This window comes from Mustela lutreola, chromosome 7 (assembly GCF_030435805.1).
Source record: "Mustela lutreola isolate mMusLut2 chromosome 7, mMusLut2.pri, whole genome shotgun sequence".
In the NCBI taxonomy this organism is placed as follows: domain Eukaryota; kingdom Metazoa; phylum Chordata; class Mammalia; order Carnivora; family Mustelidae; genus Mustela; species Mustela lutreola.
Window position 1 is genome coordinate 44,680,429 of NC_081296.1, and position 21,639 is coordinate 44,702,067.

Sequence of the window (21,639 nt, forward strand, 5' to 3'; positions counted from 1 at the left end):
ACCCCTCCGCCACTTCGAATCATGAGAGACTATGGACTCTGAAAAACAAACCAACTTTCTTTTACCAAAGAATGCTCTCCCTTTCTCCTGTCATCCACATTCTCTATTGCTTGTGTTGGCAAAAACTAATTTTCAGTTCAGATATTTATAGAGTCTAAAGACTTTCTATCAAATTTTAAAGACTTTTATGATTTCAAGGATTTCTAAGAGAAGAAATTACATTTTGAGAGCCGGCTATGAAAGTAGACCTAGGAAGTGTTTTCCTACATTTCTCCATGTAATTAATTCATATTCTAACTTTGCTTCTTATAATGAGATTTGTATGAAATGATACTTTTACTAATATGACTAATCATTTCTGAATGTTTGCTCTTTGCTGTTACATTTCAGTAAAGTATTTTCTTCCTCTTAAGGGATCTTAACAGGCAGACTTTTTGAATTTTAATTTATGTGGAGGAAACAGAATATTTAAGTGGGGAATTTCTGTTATGATTAGAAATTGAAATATGAAAATCACATAAAACGTAAGACCATGTTAATAACTTAATGTTTAATATACTAAATTAATATGTTCAATGACTGTTACTTGGGTTTAGAAGGAAAGAAATATTGTCCCAGCCTGGAAAACAGTGCTAATAGGTGTAAAAACTGAGGTCTTTAACATGTTCGTAACTTTCAGTGTATCGATTTTTTTTTTTTTTAAGGAAAATATTTTGGTTCAGTTAGGACTATCACAGAAAAAGTGATGGTATTTTCTTTTACAGTGTTGTTTTTCCAACTATTAGGATATATGAGTAGAAACTATTAAAGGCTTGTGTGCTCTGCAAATAAAAGTATTGCTCTTGGGAATTATTGCTTCCATGGGAAGCGTGAGATAGAGCTTAGCTTACAGGGTGTTCGTTGAATGTTCTTGGGATCAATATCTGAAAAGGAAAGGAAGGAAACAGAATTGGGTATATGATAAAGTTGATATTGGGTATATGATAAAGTTGAATTGTGATTCAGGCCCAGTGACATTCTTGACCTACTCTGCTATGAATTCAGTAGATAGATTGTCCCTTTAGAGTTGTCCTGAGTTGGGCTACAATTGAGGCCTTCATAGCTTTGCATGGATGTCATTGGATAGGGGCTGCCTAGGAAGTGGAGGCGGGGGGCAAACTTGGGCAAAACTGCTCTCTATAGCTCAGACATAGCAGCTAAGGCAGTGAGCTCTTTATTAAGAGGGGTTTGGTGGCAAACAGTATTCTCTACAGGAAAATTTTGTTGAGTCTGGTGTGGTTTCTTTTTTTGCTTATTTTTCTTTATGGTTGTCTTTGTGCCTCTGTGGTAAGTTATGTCACTTTTCTCTCCTCTGAGCAAGGGCAAGGGACTTGGCTTACTTTTAACTGACTTGAAGAATTACTGAGAACCTTTAAGTATTCCTAGAGTATCCTTTTAAAATTTAGGATTAAAGATTATTTATTAAAAAGTTTTATTGAAGTAGTTGACACAGTATTGCATTAGTTCCATGTATACAACGTGGTGATTCAACAATGCTATATGTTATGCTATGTTCACCATAAGTGTTGCCACCATACAATACTATTAAATACCATTGACTGTGTTTCCTTTGTTTTACCTTTCATCCTTCCCAAGTGGCATTCATTCCATAACTGGAAGCCTGTATTTCCCCCTCCCCTTCCCCTATTTTACCCACCCCCACTAACTCCCCCTCTGTCAACTACCAGTTTGTTTTCTGTATTTATGGGTCCATTTCTGGTTTTTTGTTGTTGCTTTTAGATTCCATATATAAGTGAAATCATATTGTATTTGTCTTTTGACTTACTTCACTTAGCATAATCCCTCTACATCCATCCATGTTGTTGCAGGGGGTAAGATCTCATCTTTTTTATGGCTGAGTAATATTCCATTGTAGATATTACCAAATCTTTATCCATTCATCTTTTGATGAACACTTGCATGGTTTCCACATCTTGGCTATTGTAAATAATGTTACAGTAAACATAGGAGTGCATATATCTTTTCAAATTAGTGCTTTTGTTTTCTTTACTCCTTAGTAAAGGAATAGAATGTTATGGTATTTCTAATTTTTTGAGGAATCTCTGTATTGTTTCCCATAGTGGTTGAACCAATTTACATTCCTATCAGAAGTGCACAAGGAGGGACGCCTGGGTGGCTCAGTTGGTTGGATGACTGCCCTCGGCTCAGGTCATGATCCCGGAGTCCCGGGATTGAGTCCCGCATCGGGCTCCCAGCTCCACGGGGAGTCTGCTTCTCTCTCTGACCTTCTCCTCGCTCATGTTCTCTCTCTCTATCTCTCTCTCAAATAAATAAATAAAATCTTTAAAAAAAAAGTGCACAAGGATTCCGTTTTTTTAAGAATAAATGTTAAGAAGTTCTTTGAGATCATTCTATATAAGATGCTACAGATTTGTTTGTTAAACTGAATAAAATGATGAGTAAAAAGAAAGATAATATGTTTTTCTCTTTTGTATTTCCCTACACAACATCTTCTCCTGGTTATCTTGAGGCATTTAATCTGCCTTGTGTCAGGTAGGGATGGAGTGTATTAGAAAGAGAGAATTTTAAAAAAAATTGGCTTTTGATTTTAATTTATTCAGTGAGTTTAAGTGCCTACTATGTACCAGACACTGTCATAGACTTTGGGAGAGAATAGAACTTTGCAGCAAGAAAATGGGCTTAACAACTAGGCATTTTCAGCAAGCTGAAGCATTTCTACAGTCCTGAGTTTTATCAAGAACCATGTGTGAAGTAATGAAATTATAGGGTTTCAACCATAGTATAGAGAAAATACCATAATATAGAGAAATTCTTTAGACTTTTTTTTAAATCTGAAGAAATTCTTGGTACATTTTCAAGTTGACATCTAAACTTTTTAATTATAAGTTTAGTAATTACAAAGGATTTAACCTGGGTGTTTGGTATTTACATTTAGAAATAAAGTGGTTATATTATTCTTTTGAATGCATTCAGTGGAATCTAAATGGCTTAGCAAGTTGATACCATCTCTTGAAAACTGGTTAGGTGTGAGATGCTAGTGTTGGGCACAAAGTGAGAGTACTCTTATGTCTCTAATGCAGAGGCCACTGCTGTATACCAGGCAGTGACTCATTCTAGAAATTGACCCTGTTTTCTTGCAGTGATAGAGGCCTGTTCTTTTTGGCATTAAGCCTTTGACCTTTTCTTGGAGCTATTGGTAGTGCCTCACTGCTGTTGACACTTTTTCAGATTACAGTGTTGTTGTACCAGTCTGATCAGCCAATTCTGACTGTACCATTGTGGCTCTTGAAACTAATCTATGGCATGTGTTCAGCTCTCAGACCGTGTGCATCTTTTCTTTTCTTTTCTTTTCTTTTTTTTTTTTTTAAAGATTTTATTTATCTATTTGACAAACAGAGATCACAAGTAGGCAGAGACAGGCAGAGAGAGAAGGAGAAGCAGGCTCCCCTCTGAGCAGAGATCCCGATGTGGGGCTAGATCCCAGGACCCTGAGCCAAAGGCAGAGAGAGGCCCCAACCCACTGAATCACCCAGGCGCCCCAGACCATGTGCATCTTAACAGTGATATACCTTTATTTCTCAAAGCCACTCAACAGTTGGCTGAGAGTTAAGGTATTCAGTGGACCTTTCACATGGCCAGTCATCTATGGTCATCCAGTATTGTTTTGTGTTGAAATTGTCTGAAAGTTGACTCAGAAAGTTTCTAACCTTCCCTAACTTCCTCCTAGTTCACACACTTTCGTAAGTGGTTTGGTCATTGAATGGAGGTAGATCCAGAAAGGCATCTTCTCCTTTTGGCTGCTTTCTGAATAATGATCAGGATAAAAGGTATAGGGAGTTATACAGATGTTACCCATCTTGAAAATCACTGGATATCATAGGTCTTTATTTTTTTTTTTTTAAATAACCGAAAAGTAGCCATAGGGCAGCCTAGTTGGTACACCCTTTAGGTGACAACCTACCTTAAGAAACAGTTGTAGGGGATTCAAACCTAATTCTCGTTCAGCCACGTTGGTTCTTTTGTTGTATTCTAGAATCTTAGGTTATAAGAATAATGACCATTTGGTCAAATATACTGATCAGGTCTCCTTACGATGGCTTATGGGAGTCAAATGGGTGTATAATGGTTCTCTAGAATTTTTATTTTTAGAAAGCCCTTGTTTCTTTTGCATTTGATTTTTCCAGATGAAGAGTCTGGGTCTGGGGAGGAAATTATTAGATAAAGATTGAATTTATGGCTACTGGAATGGGACATACCAGTTGTCCCTGGATTCTAGGTAGGTAATATCTTAAGCTGTGGGAAGTAGGGGCTGAGGAGAAACCATTCATGAACTTTGTTTTTCAAAATCACCCCCAGAACCTTCCTCAGGAATGAAAACTTCTGGTGCAGCTCCCATAAGCTGCTCCAGGTGCCTTATATTTAACTGAGTGCTGGGTATGCTGTCCACCTCCAGATAGCTCTGATCATGGTTTGTCATTCCTCTTAACTTTATTGAGAAGTCTACGGAAAACAGCAGGGGATGAGCCTAACTTCTCTACCTCCCACACAAAACACCTGTCAAAACCACATGCCTTCCCTGCACCCATTCCAGTAGCCATTGTTCAGTCATTTCATAGAAGTGGCCAAATGCCAGCTGGCTGATGTTTGAACAAACAGGATAGTTTGGCCTGACTTCTTAGGCAGTCTTTTCACAGTTCAAACTAAACTGGGAGTCCTAAAGCAGACCAACCCGTTAAAAGGCCACATTTGATCCACCGTTAGCTTGTGACTTAGGTCCTATTTGTGGATCTCCAACAATTGTAAGCAGCACTTCTGGCATTGTGCTTCTTGTATGAAAGCCAGGCATCAACTCCCCTCCTTACCGAAAACACAGTGACTTGTACTATAAGGTAAATTGTAAGAAACCTTTATGTATTTTATTTAATGAAACATTATGTAGTTTTAAAATTATTATAGAGATTTCTCCAAAATGAGGCTAATCTTGAACACATGGGGGAATTTCTTGGAAGGATGACTAATTCATTATTTACATGAACTCTGCAGGCAGTTATCCTTGCGATGGAATCATCCTGTTAGGATAGGTATTATGAAATTTGTCCCCGACTGTAGCTGAAGTGATCAATAATACCACCATGTCTCTAGAAAGTATTTAAGTCAGCTTCAAGTTACCGGCCAGGGTTGTTATGGATGATAGTATTGCCTTAGATTTCCTTGCGGGCCATGCAGAGTCTAATTGTTAATACATGTTTCCTATACCTGGATTAGTGCTTCCATCTAAGTGAAAAGGTCAGTTCAGACACATAAGGAGGAAGCCACTTGGATTTATGGGATTTGTTCAGCTGTTTTGGCCCAGGACCCTGGAGGACATGGTGGATTTAATACTCTATGTTGGCCTTATCTTGTTGCTTTGGAATCCTGTTTATAGTGGTAGCTTTCATTACATGATGGGTAAGACAAATTAAATAGATTTGGTCCTCCCTTTGTCAGATTAATCAGCTTGGGCAATAGAGTGGAATGCTTTGGAAAAATTTGCTAGGAGTCCTGACAATGTAGAAACAAAGGATACATGGTACTGGAGTTAATTTTCCACACGCCACTTATATTTCCGCATGTTTTGCAAGCAGAGGCACTGATTGGCTTTGTTTTGGACTATCCTTTCAAGGATGCTTATGTAGTAAACAGTCTTGGGAAATAGACATAGTGTCTTTCTCTAGGGCAAAGGTCAGATATATTTTACTGTTCAGTATAATGGAGATAATGTCTCTCTAGACAAAGGTCGGCCATGCTTACTGTGCACTACAAAAGATTGGGCTACCTACGCAAAGGTTTTCTCTCCCGTAAACTCACTGTGCACACATCCATTTGGACTCATTTATTTGCTGCCTTGGGATGTGGGGTAAGGGGGACTGATGGAAAGGCACTGATGCTCATGCTGCTTGCTATGATATGACTAATAGAGTAGTTGATCTCTGACTCAGGAGTCTCATGTGTTCTGCCTTCATCTACAAAACTGAAGGGTTTACCTTGTTATCTTAGGAGCAAGGCCTAATCTCAGACCCTTCACAGTTCTTGACACTGAGATAAGGAGTGCTGTCTCTGGAGTGTCCATTTGGGGGCCCCATATCTCTATTTTAAAAATGACCCATTTGAATAGTAATAAAGATGTCAAATGCATATAACTTTCAGCCTTGTACTGCCATTCAAAGGTATATTAATTAACCTGTAGTAAGGACGTAAACTACTACCCTCACTCTTGGGACCAAATCTGGCTCACTGCTTTTTTTTTTTTAAATAAAGTTTTATTGTAATATAGTCCTGCACATCTATATTTATATTGTCTATCTATGACTACTTTTGCACTACAAGGCAAAGTTGGATAGTTGAAGGAGAGACTTTATAGATCACGAAGTCAAAAAATGATTACTTGTCCTCTTAAGAAAAACTTCTAGAGCCCTGCTCTAGCACTCTACCCCAACATTATTTCCTTTAAATATGCTTGCAGAAGTGTGTCAAGATAGATGTACAGAGATGCTCAAAGCAGGATTGTTGATAATAGTAAAAAAAATAAATAAAACTGGAAACAACTTCAGGAATCGTGAGGTCTAGATTTATTGCTTGAAGATTGTACTTGTTTTCAGATTTTCACATCATCCCTTGGACTGAACTCTGCCCAGTGAGTCTGAGACACCACATTATGTTCTTGATCTTAAATATACATGAAACACTATTTCCTTCTTCATCCAGTATAAGGGGTTGTCAGTAAATACTATCTGGGAGAGAAAGCAAGGGTCACCAGATTAATTTGGCAAGCCTCTAAACTCCAGGGAGTATAAGGATTACCTAGTAAGAGGCCAGGGGTATTGCTGTTAAGTTTTGCATTTTAGTCCAAAGATATTTGAAAGCCAGTCAAAACATAGTCATTGGAAAACAAAGTAAAACACAACAAAACCCAGACAAAACAGAAGAGACTGTATTATAATAGCAACAACAAAGGTAATGCTTTTGATATTGAAGAGCCGCACTTAACTACTAAATCTTTCAGTTAAGGAGGACCTTCTCTGTGCTCAAGTATGAGAATAGAAGTCTTAAGAGGTGGAAGGCCTATGCTGATTTGTAGGAGAGAAGTAAATTTACTTTATAGTTGACCATTGAACAACATGGATTTGAACTGTATAGGAGGTCCACTTATGAGGATTTTTTTTTCCTTTTTTTGTTTTTTTTAAAGATTTTATTTATTTATTTGACAGAGGACAAGTAGATGGAGAGGCAGGCAGAGAGAGAGAGAGAGAGGGAAGCAGGCTCCCTGCTGAGCAGAGAGCCCAATGTGGAGCTCCATCCCAGGACCCCAGGATCATGACCTGAGCCGAAGGCAGCGGCTTAACCCACTGAGCCACCCAGGCGCCCGAGGATTTTTTTTCAATAAATATGTTACAATACTGTAAATGTATTTTCTCTTCTTTATGATTTTCTTAACATTTTTCCTTACAGCTTACGTTATTGTAAGAATACAATATATAAATACATAAAACATATGAAATATCTGTCAATCCACTATTCATGTTATTGGTAAGACTTCCAGTAAACAGACTATTAGTTGTTAAGTGTCAGGGGAGTCAAAAGTTATATGCAAAGTTTTGACTGCTCTAGGTGTCTTCTGTCCCTTCACTATTCAAGGATCTCAAGGGTCAACTGTATTTTAATGAGCCTTGAATAAGGAAATTAAGACCAAACTGTTTGGAATTTTGGTAACCTGCTAAGAAGGGGAGGAGTTAGCCTGGTAGCAACTTGTATTTTAGAAATCCATCTAAGAGAAAGAAGGCCAAGTTCTAATATTGTGGTTGCCAGCATTGACTTAATACAAGTTTTTAGTGGGCAGTATTAAAGATGTTTCAGATATATTTTGTTCACTGCCTTTACTTATAAATGTAGTGACCATGTGTTTTGTACAACTAATCCGTGTCATTTAATTCCTTTCATTAGACCTTTGTATTTACAAAGTCTTAAAAATTTGTAACAGTTCAATCACATTTCATTATACTTATGACATGTGTATGGAAGGGAAAAGGGTAAATGAGATAGAGATTGTCCTAGAAAATCTAGGACATGTATTCTCTTTATGTAGCCAAGCGTTACATACATATTGTGGTCAGGAGATAAGTGGCGAACCTGTGGATAATTGGGGTAGGAGCAGAGGCAAATATATTGAATGCATCTTGAGGTCCTCTTCCAGAGAATTCTTTGTGTTGTAAACTTTGTGTTTATATTTTTTCAGGTGTGAATTTGGGGAAGTGTAATACCTTACATGGCAAAGTTTCACACATATTGGTAGGGAAGTCTTTTTTAATTTTAATTTTAATTTTTTAAAAATATTTTATTTAGGGGCGCCTGGGTGGCTCAGTGGGTTAAAGCCTCTGCCTTCGGCTCAGGTCATGATCCCGGGGTCCTGGGATGGAGCCCCACATTGGGCTCTCTGCTCAGCCGGGAGCCTGCTTCCTCCTCTCTCTCTGCCTGCCTCTCTGCCTACTTGTGATCTCTGTCTGTAAAATAAATAAATAAAATCTTAAAAACAATATTTTATTTATTTGACGGAGACACAGCAAAAGAAAGAACACAAGCAGGGGGAGTGGGAGAGAGAAAAGCAGACTCCCTGCCTACTAGGGAGCCTGATGCGGTGACCCTGGGATCTGAGCTGAGGCAGGCAGAGGCTTAATGACTGGGCCACCCAGGCTCCCTGGGAAGTCTTTTTAAAAGGTGGTTTTTTGTTTTTTTTTTTTTTCCTTTTGAAAAAAATGTAAAAGTAGTGAGGGAGAAATCTTATTATTTAACTTGCTGCATAATTTCCATAGATTATATTTTGCCTCAAACATTAAGTTTGAGATTCAAGGAATCTTAAGTAGACAAGCAACATAGAGAACCATTATGACCTGACCAAAACTAAATGGCTGGCTAGCTGAATAAGATCACTTGGGAAATGTGCTCAATTAAGTAAATAGATTAAGTGGTTTATTTTTCTATATGGGCAGTTAGGAAAGCATGTTATTTCAGGTGGCAGACATGGAAGAATCTTGAGACTGTGTGTAGGTGGAACAATGCTAAGCTCTCTTCTAGTTAATCAAGGAAGACTTCATGGAAGAGGGATGAGTAAGTGTGGATAAGAAACAGAGGGTGGGTATGGCTGTCCTTGTGAAGAGCTTCAGAATCAACAGGAGCAATCTGTCAGTTTTGAAATTAAGGATAATCATTACGTTTTGTATTATATGAGGTGGGTGGGGGAGGTAAGACACATAGCACCTTTCATTTTTTTAGACTTCATGTATGTTATGCTAATTTCACATACACTTCTTTCACCATGTATTCTCTTTAATTAATCTCTTTCTCTTAAGTAGATTATCTTTTCTGCTGCTTTTGTGTCCCATGTAGAACAAAATTATAGACTCATGCTAACAAAATTTCAGTTTTTTTGAAAGAAAACTTAAGATTTCAAATACAGAAAGCTTAGCATTTTGTTGGCTTTTGGGCAGAATGTGAGTACATAGAGCACTTGGGACTAAGAGCTGAGGCAGAACCTTTAAAGTGTTTCTAGATTTGAGGGCCATACTGAGGCTAGAGTGTAATAGTGAAAATAGAAGACAGGGGTAAGGTCCTGAGTATAGTAGATGACAGGAGTGGAGGAACAGGAAACTGGCATTAACAATGGCTTAGTGTATAGGTTAGGTTAGGATTCTCAGCCACCATGAAGAGTCAGTTTGGGCATGCTGTTCACAATAAGATCTATGCCTCAGAATCTGTAGCAGAAAAACATGTTTATATAGGATAGGAACCAGGTTATAAGTCTTGTTCTTTGCAAATAAGTGACGTTTTTGGTCTTTATATATTACTATTGCATTGACTAAAACCTAGCAGATATGAACTTAACATTTAAGTGTACTGTATTTATTTTTCAGGGTTGGCCTATAATGGTAAATACTATAATTCTGAGTAGTTATAATCCATCCATCTTCCCTTCCTTTCTTCCTTATCTTAGATTCTGGTGATTATATTTCCTTAGATGGATCCTATCTTGTCAGGCCATGGAGTTAGTAGAAGGAAATAGTAATATACTGATTTTACGAGATTTCTGAATTGAAAGGAGAACAGGTTGCTGTTTCCCGGCCAACAGATGAGAATGGAATAATCTGCAGAGTGCTAGGTGGTTTTTCTTGTCTTTTTTTTTAAATTATATATTTTTAATAAACATATAATGTATTATTAGCCCCAGGGGTACAGGTCTGTAAATCGTCAGGTTTATACACTTCACAGCACTCACCATAGCACATACCCTCCCCAATGTCATAACACCACCACCTGGTTTTTCTTGTCTTTTAGGATACTGAGGCTTTTCCTTTCTCTCGATGTTTAGAGGCATTAAATGTCATGTTTACGTTATTGGGGAAGGTTTTTTTGTTTGTTTTTTGTTTTTTCCCAAAGAAAGGTCACTGCAAATTTTACTTGTTATTTTAGTTGTTATGACACTTAGTTGGTTGCATGGTCTTTTTTCATTATATGGCAATGTACACTATATTCTCACATACGTGGTACACGAAGTAAGATCCTTTGAAACAGTTATGCACAATACATGCAATAATGGATTTATACATTGGAGCCCAGGATGTGACTGACTGGAAAAGATGGACTAGGCATGTTGGGTGTTGAGTGAAGGAACCAGAAGTCATAGAACACACAGGAAATACGCATCTGGTTTGAAGAGCACCTGCTGCATATGCAGTATTGGCAGTGGTGCCTCTGAGATGAACCCATTTAGGGCTACAAAGGCAGGTATCATCCAACATTAGGGTATAGCTGCAGGGTTTGCTGAACCATTCCTATTTAGAACTTTAGGAAACTGATGTTTTTTCCTTAGGCCATTTTGATATTATTTAAGTAACAGATCAGATAATAAGGACAATGTACACAACCTCCAACTAAAACCCTGTCGTAGTCTAGACAGTGAAGTGGTTCATTAGAAAACTTTAAAACTGCAGCTCCTTTTGGATCCTCCAGAGTGAGGGATCTTCAAACGGGCCTCTTCCTCAGGAGTCAGAGTCACCTTCACAACATCTGAAATTCCATTCTGTCCCAAGATGCAAGGAACACTAAGGAAGACATCATCTTTTATGCCATAGAGACCCTTAATCATGGCGGAAATTGGATGCACCTGCCTAAGATTCTTCATTATACTTTCTGCCAAATCTGCCACAGACAGTCCAATGGCCCAGGAAGTGAAGCCTTTCAGTTTGATCACCTCATAGGCACTGTTAACCACCTGTTTGTGAACCTCTTTCCACTGTTCCTTATCTGCATCAGTGCCTAAGTCAGGGTGCAGATTCTTCAGAGAGACACCAGCAATGTTTACTCCACTCCATACAGGCACACTGGAGTCTCCATGCTCCCTGAGGATCCACCCGTGACAGCTTAATGGGTGAACTCCCAGCCTTTCTCCCATTAGGTAACAGAACCGGGCTGAATCCAGATTGCAACCACTTCCAATAACACGGTTTTTGGGAAAGCCATTTATCTTCCAAGCCACATAGGTCAAGATATTCACTGGATTGGAAACAACAAGCAACTTGCAGTTTGGCTGTATTTGACGACATTAGGAATGATGAACTTAAAGATGTTCATGTTACGCTGGACCAAATTAAGGCGGCTTTCCCCCTCTTGCTGACATGCCCCAGCTGTGATAATAACCAGCTTGGAGTTTGCAGTCACGTTATAGTCTTTGCCAGAGACAATTTTTGGTGTTCTAAGGAAAAGGCTTCCATGCTGGAGATCCATCATCTCTCCATTGAATTTGTCTTCCATGCCATCAACAAGAGCAAGTTCATCTGCCAAGTCCTTCATTAAGATACTGACGGCACGGGACGCCTGGGTGGCTCAGTTGGTTAAGCAGCTGCCTTCGGCTCAGGTCATAATCCCAGTGTCCTGGGATCGAGTCCCACATCGGGCTCCTTGCTCAGTAGGGAGCCTGCTTCTCCCTCTGCCTCTGCTTGCCATTCTGTCTGCCTGTGCCTGCTCTCTCCCTCTCTCTCTCTGATAAATAAATAAAATCTTAAGAAGAAAAAAAAAAAAGATACTGATGGCACAAGCCATGCCAACAACACCAACCCCAACAACTGTAATCTTATTTTGGGGGACATGTTCTTCCTTAAGAAGATTCTGAATCAAGCTGATCTTTGAGAATTGCCATTTTGGACTTAGAACCAAAAGGAATTGGGAGTGCACGTCGGGAGGGCGGGCATCAGCAGTGCATGAGACTGGATCTGGACTTGGCTGCAGCGGCTCCGACACTATTGGGGAAGTTTTAAAATTTGTTTTTGTCTCCTATACTGAAACTTTAGCCAGGATTATGGGAAGTAATCCCCAACAACATTGCCAGTTTTTACCTCAAGTAGATTATTCAGATAAGATTTACTTGTGTCATAAAGATTCTGCTTTTTGGATATGGAGCTTGGTTTTATTAAGTGTTGGCCTCGTGTATTTATTGAGCACTTGGTTTGTGCCAAATACTTCTCTAGACAATTTATACCTAGAATTTCATTTAATCCTCATGGGAAACTTAAAGAAGGATGGTGGTATCCCCATTTTAAAGGTGAGGATATTGAAGTTCTTCTTCCAGTCAGATTAATCAGTTCTCTCCATTCCCCCTGGAAAATACATTAACTGATAATGATGGACCCATTGGTCATTTATGCCTAATCAGTTATACTCTAGCGTGCTTCTGTGCTTCTGCTCTAATATATGAGTTGTAGCCTTACCAAGAGTTAATTCTATTTGTTCCCAGACCTGTTAATAATTATTCATTTAAAATTAAATCTATGAGGGGCACCTGGGTGCCTGGGGAACCTGCTTCCTCCTCTCTCTGCCTGCCTCCCTGCCTACTTGTGCTCTCTGTCAAAAAAAAAAAAAAAAAAAAAAAATCCTTACAATTAAATCTATGAATTCCTAATAAAGATTGCTTTATGAAAGCTGAATTGAAAGTTTGGAAAGACATAATGATAAGGAGCTAAAGCACTTGCTATTGAATTAGACGTAATGAGACTGTTTATAATAGATTGTAGGAAAAACAAATGTGGAAGATTCTGAATTTATTTCTTTGCAAATGCATTAGTTTTTGTTATATTTTAAAGAAGAAGGGTGAGGGGTGCCTGGGTGGCTCAGTCAGTTAAGCGTCTGTCTGTGGCCCAGGTCATGATCTCAGGGTCCTGGGATCGAGGCCCATGTTGGGCTCCCTGCTCAGCAGGGAGTCTGTTTCTCCCTCTGTGCTGCACCTCCCCACACTCATGCTGTCTCTCGACTTTTCTTTCTCTCAAATAAATAGACAAAAATCTTTTTTTAAAAAAGGAAGTAAGCTGAACACTGAATTACAAGTGTGACTTATGCAAGAAGGGCGATGTAGAACACTAATCAGAGGACCCATATTCAGAAAAGGAGTCCTGGGGGTACCTGGGTGGCTTAGTGGGTTAAAGCCTCTGCCTTCAGCTCAGGTCATGATCCCAGGGTACTGGGATCGAGCTCTGAGTAGGGCTCTCTGCTCAGCAGGGAGCCTGCTTCCTCCTCTCTCTCTGCCTGCCTCTCTGCCTACTTGTGATCTGTCTGTCAAATAATTAAATAAAATCTTAAGAAAGGGGGGGGCGTCCTGGTCCTGAGTTCGGAACCAAATGAAAATTAAGACATAAGAGAGTTCCAGGGCGCCTGGGTGGCTCAGTGGGTTAAGCCGCTGCCTTCGGCTCAGGTCATGATCTCAGAGTCCTGGGATCGAGTCCCGCATCGGGCTCTCTGCTCAGCGGAGAGCCTGCTTCCCTCTCTCTCTCTGTCTGCCTCTCCATCTACTTGTGATTTCTCTCTGTCAAATAAATAAATAAAAATCTTTAAAAAAAAAAAAAAAAAAAATAAGAGAGTTCCATATGAAGTTTAAAACATCAGTATTATTAATGGTACAATGATGAGAGTTCATAGCTTTAGAGCTGCTGCTGCCAAATGGGCTTGCCGATGCAACAAAAAAAATACTCAGAATTTCTGAGTATTATTCCATTGATTGATAATGATTATTCCATTCCAAAATCTGATCGGAAGAATAGTGTCAATCACTAGTGTTGGCAGCTCCTTATGATATTAGCTCCACATATTCAAGAAATGAATATTCAAGAAATGTGCACAGTAGGGACGCCTGAGTGGCTCAGTGGATTAAACATCTACCTTTGGCTCAGATCATGATCTCAGATCTGATCTCAGGGTCCTGGGATCGAGCTCCGCATCGGGGTCTCTGCTTAACAGGGAGCCGGTTTCCCTTTCTCTCTGCCTGCCTCTCTGCCTACTTATGATTTCTCTCTCTTCCTCTCTCTCTCTCTCTCTCTGTCAAATAAATAAATAAATCTTAAAGAAAAATCAGAAAAAGAAAAATGTGCACATTAGTGAGGAGGTTTATTATTCTTCTTTGGGTGAAGGCAGGTAAGGGAGTTCTTCCAGATAGAAGTCTGAGGCACCAGGTAAAGGTGATTCCTACATCAAAATACTGGATATGTTTTATGTTTAAAAATATTTAACTTCGGCTCAGCCCTGCATCGGGCTGTCTGCTCCGCGGAGAGCCTGCTCCTCCTCTCTCTCTCTCTCTGCCTGCCTCTCTGCCTACTTGTGATCTCTGTCTGTCAAATTTAAAAAAAAATAAAATCTTAAAAAAAAATTTAAGGTAATGCTTGGCTCATTAATTGTATCTTCACCTTAATCTACTTTTGAAATTATTCCGTATGATATAGCTAAGAAGGAACAGAATCTATGTCAAGCTTAGTGTTGTCTGATCATTAAGGCTTTGCATCTTTCACCAAACCACACTTGTTGGTATTTTGGGGCACTCTCCTGCTTCTTCCTAAGCTCTTCATCTGTGTACCAGTTTCCTGAATGTTCCTTTGGTACTTTCAGTATAATAGAGCCTGTTTTGTTCCTTCAGGAGAATAATTCTCATATGGAAAAAGGTGTATTAAACAACAGAATAGAGCTATAGCTTACAGTAAGAGAAGAGAAAGAGAAAATTATGACGTAGGAGCCTCAAATATGTGACATAACATCTGGTCCCCAGATCCAGACAAATTGTGTTGAAAAGAATGTGTGGGGGGTGCCTGGGTGGCTCAGTGGGTTAAGCCGCTGCTTTCGGCTCAGGTCATGATCTCAGGGTCCTGGGATCGAGTCCCACGTCGAGCTCTCTGCTCGGCAGGGAGCCTGCTTCTCTCTCTTTGTCTCTCTCTCTGCCTACCTGTGATCTCTCTCTGTCAAATAAATAAATAAAATCTTTGAGAAAAAAAAAAGAATGTGTGGATATTTCCTCATAGAGTGTTTTTGTTTGCAAAAGTAATACATACACATTGCCTTTTAAAAAAAGTTATCACTGTAAAAGATATGTGTCAGCAACGTGAAGGAGCAAGAAATAAGTAAATGAAACCTCTTTTCTTTATGAATATAAAAGATAAATGAAACTCTAAACTGCATTAATAGAAATGTTGTATCAGAAAATGGTTCCACTGTCTTCTTAGATGGGATGATGGATTCATTTTCCTACTTTATCTGAGCGTCATTCATCAATTATAATGTAGAAAAGGGCATGTTTAAGGATTTGAGCTACTGAAAATAGTGACATAGGAGTAATAGTCCATAAACGGTAAGAAAAGACTAAAGGCAAATGGGACTAATAATCTCTAGGTTTTTTAATACTGTCATGGAAAAGAGGATACAGACTTCACTGGTGTTGCTTTAGAAAAGTGGGAGGCATTTTTTTGTAAAGGACCAGTTAAATATTTTGGGTTTTGTTTGCAACAATTTAATTCTGCCATTGTAACATGAAAGGAGCCATACAGTAATGTGGAAAACAAACGGGCATGACTGTATTCCAACAAAACTTTATTTGTAAAAATAGACAGTAGGTTGGATTTATCCACAGGCCAACTCCTGCTGCAAAAGAGCACAATTTTCATCTCTCGGAATTTTTGAAGATAATTTTCTAAGATATTTCAGTAGGGAGAAAGACTTTGCCTAAGAGGTCTGGGCACACCTGCACTGATTCATTAAAACCATCAGCTTCACATGCTGTTGGTAGGACTCTTGAACTAAATAGAAGGGAAGACTAAAGGACTCCTAAGACTTCTGCCAGTGTTCCCTGCCACTGTTTCTATGTTCTGACTGACAAAATTTCTTTGATTTAATTGTTTGAATATTTATACCTTGATTGGTAAAGATTCAAGCCAGAAAATAGATCTGTAGTATACTTTGCTTTATATGAGTTTGCTAAATTTTATTTTATTGAATTTAATTCAGTACAGTAGTTGATTTTATATATGTATTTTATTGCATGTAATAAAATACAGTATATATTTGTATATTCAGTTATTTATACTATATATACATGTGTGTGTATTTATCTATAGTAAAATACGTAATTTTAAATTTTTAAATTGAGTATAGTTGGCTGATTAATTTCAGGTATACAGCATAGTGATTTGACAACTACATACACATTATGAAACGCTTACCACAATAAATATAGTTAACACCTGTCACCCTGCATGATTACCGTGATATTTTTGACTGTATTCCATATGTTGTACTTCTTATCCCTGTGACTTTTTTTTTTTTTTTTAAGAATTTATTTATTTATTTGACAGGCAGAGATCACAAGTGGGCAGAGAGGCAGGCAGAGAGAGAAGAGGAAGCAGGCTCTTCACAGAGCAGAGAGCCTGATGTGGGGCTCAGTCTCAGGACCCTGAGATTGTGACCTGAGCCAAAGGCAGAGGCTTAACCTACTGAGCCACCCAGGCACCCCAACTTGTTTATTTTGTAACTGGAAGTTTGTACCATTTACTTATGTACGTATTGACTGATTTTTTTCAATATAGTTAGCATGCAGTATTATATTGGTTTCAGGTGTACAATAAATGATTCAGTAATTCTGTACATTACTCAGTGTTCATCATAATAAGTTTAGGAAATTTGTACCTCTTAATCCCCTTCACTATTTCACCTATCCCATCACCCCCTTCCCCTCTGGCAGCTACGAGTTCTCTACATTTATTTGCCTGCATTTTTTGTTGTTGTTGTTCGTTCATTTTTGTTTTTGTTTTTAGATCCACTTGTAAGTGAAATCATATAATTCCTTTCTCTAATTTATTTTGTTGTTGTTGTTGTTAAAGATATTATTTATTTATTTGACAGAGAGAGAAACAGTAAAGGGGAACACAAGCAAGGGGAAGGGGAGAGGGAAAAGAAGGCTTCCTGCTGAGCATTGAGCAGGGCTCGATCCTAGGACCTTGAGATCATGACCAGAGCCGAAGGCAGACGCTTAACAACTGAGCCACCCAGGTGCCCGTGTCCAACTTATTTCACTTAGCTTGATACCCTTTAGGTCCATCCATGTTGTTGTGAATGATAAGATTTCATTAGTTTTCATGGCTGAATAATACTCCATTGTCTGTATATATCACATCTTCTTTGTCCATCGTCTGTTGATGGACACTTACATTGCTTCCATATCTTGGCTTGTAAATAATAATGCAGTTGTTTCTAATTGGTGTTTTTGTTCTCTTTGGGTAAATATCCAGAAGTGGAATTACTGGGTTATATATTTCTATTTTTAGTCTTTTAGGGGACCTTTGTACTGTTTTCCAGAGTGTTTCCTCCAATTTACTTTCCCATCAACTATGCACAATTGTTTCCTTTATTCCACATCATTGCCAATACTTGTTACTTCCTGTCTTTTTGATTCTAACCATTCTGACAGGTGTGAGGTGATATCTCATTGTGGTTTTGATTTGCATTTCCCTGATAATGAGTGATGTTGAGCATCCTTTCATGTGTCTGTTGGCCTTCTGCCTTTGGAAAAATGTCTGTTTAGTTCTTCTTCCCATTTTTAGTTGAATATGTATATATTCTGATTAACATATATATATTTTGTCGAGTTATGTAAGTTCTTTATATATTTTCCATATTAACCCCTTATTGAATATATCATTTGCAAATATTTTCTCCATTTCAGCAGCTTGCTTTTCATTTTTTTGATAATCTTCACTGTGCTGAAGCTTTTTGTAGTTTCATGTAGTACCAGTTATTTATTTTTGCTTTTTTTCCTCTTTACCTGGGGAGACATATCCAGAAAAATATTGCCAGGACTGATGTCCTAGATTTTACTGCCTGTGGTTTTTTGGTACTGGTTTTTTTTTTTTTTCTTTAAAGCAGTTTTATGGTTTTAGGTCTTATATTTAGGTCTTTAATCACTTGTGAGTTTATTTTTGTATGTGTTGTAAGAAAGTGGTCCAGTTTCATTCTTTTGCATGGAGCTATCCAGTTTTCCCAACACCATTTATTAAAAAGTCGGTGTTCTCTCCATTGTATTTTCTTGCCTCCTTTGTTGGAGGTTAATTGACCATATAAGTGTGGGTTTATTTCTATAAAGTCTATTCTGTTCTTTCTAGCTAAATCTGTTTTTGTGCCAGTACCATACTATTTTGATTGCTGTAGCTTTGTAGTAGAGTTTGAAATCTGACATTGTGATACCCTCAGCTTTGTTCCTCTTTCTCAATTATTTTTTTGGCTATTTGGGGGTCTTTTGTGTTTCCATACAAAAATTAGGATTAATTTTATTCTACTTTTGTAAAGAAAAAAAAGCTATTGATATTTTGATAGGGATTTCATTAAATCCACAGATTGCTTTGGGTAGTATAGATTTTTTTTAACAATATTAATTCTTCCAACCCATGATCATGATCATACCTTGCCATTTATTTGTGCAGTCTTCAATTTCTTGCATTAATGTTTTATAGTTTTCAAAGTATAGGTCTTTCACTTCTTGGTTAAATTTATTCCTAGTCGGGCGCCTGGGTGGCTCAGTGGGTTAAGCCGCTGCCTTCGGCTCGGGTCATGATCTCAGGGTCCTGGTATCAAGGCCCGCATCGGGCTCTCTGCTCAGCAGGGAGCCTGCTTCCTCCTCTCTCTCTGCCTGCCTGTAATCTCTCTCTGTCAAATAAATAAATAAAATCTTAAAAAAAAATTATTCCTAGTTACTTTGTTGTTGTTGTTCTTTTTTTTTTTTTTTTTTTTTTAATATTTTATTTATTCGTGAGATACAGAGAGAGAGGTAGAGGGAGAAGTGGGCTCCACGGAGTAGGGAGCCCAATGCGGAACTTGATCCCAGGACGCCAGGATCATGACCTGAGCTGAAGGCAGGTGCTCAATCATCTGAGCCACCCAGGCACCCCCTTTTCTTTTTTAAGAGAGAGAGAGGTGGGAAGGGGCAGAGAGAGAGGAAAATAGAGAATCCACGCTGGACATGGTGCTCATTCTCAAAATCCTGAGATCATTACCTGAGTTAAAATTAAGAGTTGGACCCTTAACCGTTTGAGCCACCCAGGTGTCCCATTTTTTTCTTTTGGATGCAACTGTAAATGGGATTATTTTCTTAATCTTTCTTTCTTTCTTTCTTTCTTTCTTTTTTTTTTTTAGTGTATAGAAATACAACCTGAATATTGATTTTGTATTCTATAATTTTACTGAATCCATTTATTAGTAAATACTTACATTTAAAGTATGTATTTCAGTAGTTTTGAGATTTATTTTGTTAGATGAACATGTTCATCATTATTCCAGAAAGTTGCCTTATTGTCATCATTTGTAATCAGTTTCCTTAACACCAGTCCCTTGGAATAATTTGATACCTGTCACTGTAGATTAGGTTATATCTATCACTGTAGATTAGTTTTAGTCTGTTATAGAAATAACTTCATAATAATGGAATCATATAAAATAAACTCTTGTATCTGATTTCTTTGACTTAAACAATGTTTTCTGGGTTTTGGTTTTTGTTTTTCCTGGGTGAAATTGCCCTTTACTTTCTACTTCATATCTTTGAGGAGTTTAGTTTTACATTTTGATGCAGTCCCAAAAGATGGGACACTGAGAATTTATTCAGAGTATTATGATTTTTGCAGTGTTTAAAAATGTGTTTAAAATTTACGTATTTGGAGTTTTTTTTAATTTAAATTCAACTTAGTTAACATATAGTGTAGTATTGGTCTCAGGTATAAAATTTAGTGATTGCTCTGTTACATATAACACCCAGTGCTCATCCCAACAAGCGCCCTCTATAATACCCATCACCCATTTAGCCCATCCCCTCATATACCTCTTCTCCAGCAAACCTCAGTTTGTTCTCTTAACTACAGAGTTTCTAATGGTTTGCCCCCCCTGTTTTTATGTTATTTTATTTTTCCTGAAACTATGTTCATCTGTTTTGTTTCTTATGAAATCATATAATATTTGTGAATCATATTATATGATTTGTGAATCATATAATATTCTGTGCAATCATATATTTGTATTTCTCTGAGTGACTTATTTCTCTTTACATAATACTCTCCAGTTCCATCCACATTGTTGTAAATGGCAAGATTTCATTCTTTTTGATGACTGGGTAATACTCCATTGTGCATATACACCATATCTTCTTTATCCATTCATCAGTCAATGAACATTTGGGCTCTTTTCATAATTTGGCTTTTTTGATAGTGCTGCTATAAACACTGGCGTGCATGTGCCCCTTCAGATCAGCCCTTTTGTATTCTTTGGATAAATAACCTAGTAGTGCAATGGCTGAGTCATAGGATAGCTCTATTTTTACCTGTTTTCCAGAATGGCTGCACCACTTTGCATTCCCACAACAGTACAAAGGGGTTTCCCTTTATCCACATCCTTGCCAACATCTGTTGTTTTCTGAGTTGTTAATTTTAGCCATTCTGACAGGTGTGAGGTGCTATCTCATTGTGGTTTTTGATTTGTATTTCCCTGATGATGAGTAATGTTGATCTTTTTTTCATGTATCTCTTAGCCATAAAATAATGTTTTCGACATTCATTCAGGTTGTTGCATGCATTAGAAATTAGTTGTTTTTTATTGCTTGGTAATAGTTTTCCATATACCAGTGTTTGTGTATCCATTAGTCTGTTGATAAATGTTTGGAGTGTTTACAGTGTTTTGTCTGTTATGAATAAAGCTGTTCTGAAATTAGTATATAGCTTTTTATGGACATTTTTAAAAAAATGATTTAATTTTTAAATAATCTCTATACCCAGTGTGAGGCTCAAACCCACAACTCTGAGATCAAGAGTCACATGCTACGCTGATTGAACCAGCCAAGTGCCCCTGAATATTTTGTTTTTTGTTATTCTTGAATAAATACCTCTGAGTAAAGTTTCTGGGTCATATTAGAAGTATATAGTTTATACTCTATGAGACGGGAAAGCTGCTTTTCAAAGTGGTTGTACTATTTTACACAACTACAAACAGTGGCTGATTGTTCTCATTGCTCAGCATCCTCTAACACTTGCTGTCATCAGTCTTTTTAAGCAAGTCTTTTTAGCCATTAATGTGAGTATGTGGTAGTATTTCGTTTTAGCTTATGTTTCCCTGATGATTGATGATTTTAACCATCTTTTCATGGGCTTATTGTCCATTCATGTATCTTCTTTGTCAATTTTGGATGTAAGATCTTTGTCAGATATATGTATTATGAATGTTTTCTCCTAATTTTTGTCTTTTCATTTTCTT

At 37.9% G+C, this 21,639-nt stretch overlaps 1 protein-coding gene and 1 pseudogene across 7 annotated transcripts in view; one reads left to right on the plus strand and one right to left on the minus strand.

Annotated features, from left to right (window-relative positions):
* TCF12 (transcription factor 12) overlaps nt 1-21,639 on the plus strand; it is a 393,556-nt gene that overhangs the window by 97,584 nt on the left and 274,333 nt on the right. The gene's annotated exons all lie outside the window — the stretch shown is intronic.
* LOC131835854 (L-lactate dehydrogenase A chain-like) lies at nt 10,928-12,265 on the minus strand (annotated as a pseudogene).